This window comes from Neoarius graeffei, chromosome 9 (assembly GCF_027579695.1).
Source record: "Neoarius graeffei isolate fNeoGra1 chromosome 9, fNeoGra1.pri, whole genome shotgun sequence".
NCBI lineage: Eukaryota > Metazoa > Chordata > Actinopteri > Siluriformes > Ariidae > Neoarius > Neoarius graeffei.
The window spans coordinates 45,356,054-45,357,485 of NC_083577.1; positions in this window are offsets into that span (position 1 = coordinate 45,356,054).

A 1,432-nucleotide genomic window follows, 5' to 3' on the forward strand; every position below is an offset into this window, starting at 1 on the left:
GTACTGGCCCCATAATTTTTTTGAGTGTGGAAACTGTAGGTTGATGCAGTGCGCATTATGAGCTCGAACGCGTTCGTTTGTCCAATAATTAATTCTCTGTGGTTTATTATCTAACCGACCCTGGTGAGGTACAGTGCAAAACAGGAGTGTGTCGGAAAGACACCCGCAACCCTGTCCCAGAATCATATATTCAGGGGGGAACTCTAAGAAATATTAAGAAACGATGCATTTAATGAAAGTGAGAAGTTTGTGTGTTGCAATGCTGGTTTAAGTGCAGTTTTTACAGTGCCCCCTGTCGTGCCAGCCAGCTACAAAACCCACTGCTCTCTCTCTCTCTCTCTCTCTCTCTCTCCCCGTGTGTGTGTTCGTTACAGAGAGGACTCAGCACAGAAACACACAGCTAAAATACAGTACTCAGGGCCTTCCTTACCTGATCAAATCTCACGACTTCACAGGGAACTATGAAAGAGTCGCACCAATATTATCACATAATAAAGCAGCAAAAGGTGCGAGCAATGCGCACACCATGATATCACAGGCCTGAAGCACGGAACAGTCTGGACTCCTCAGAAACAAAATATGTTCTTGCTGCTGTTATAACACGTGTAATAAAAATGTAGAATAACTTCCGAACCCTAAATCACACTAAATGGGCACGGTTTTATTGCATGGGTACAGTCGGATCCTTTTTAGTGAGACACACTATTTTCAGCGACAGCAGGACATTTTTGTAGCTCCAGCCCTTCACTACCTGCAAACATGGTAGACTGTAGTAAAGTGGTGTGGAGGTGAATAGCAGTCTGCTCCGAGCCTCAAAAAAAAAACAAAAAAAAAAAACACTTTGATTCACTCCAATGGACATTGGAGCAGAGCAGAGGGCAATTAATCGCCAAGTAAGATTTCCGCACCACACCTGCACCGCTGCGCCGAAACACACACTTTTATTTATGGCCGCCATTTCACTGACCATTTTTCAGATATTAGGGAGAATATATGGCACACTTAAGAATAACATTTACTTAAACGTCTTTTAGACTAAATATAGGCTGATTTTACGTTCTTTCCGCACAAGAGTGCTGATTTAAGATGCAAACTTCATGTGACTTTTCTGACTACAAGAGGGGAAATGAAGCACAGGATCAGGGAGTTATTCCTGATTTACAGTCCTGCCTATTGTTAATGTTGAAACGTTATTCAGATCACCTGCTACTGAGATTTAAACTAAGACACAATTAAAAGCGCTTTTGATATAAACACCTGTGTGTGTGTGTGTGTGTGTGTGTGTGTGAGAACTGTTTTTCAAACCCTCTTCCCAGACCAAGTAATTCTACATATGGAAAAATGACAACCACTGTCCAGCTTTAAATTTATTTGTAATATAGTGTGAAGAAAGTCTTAAAATATGCCAACGAAGCAGAAAGGACATGAATAC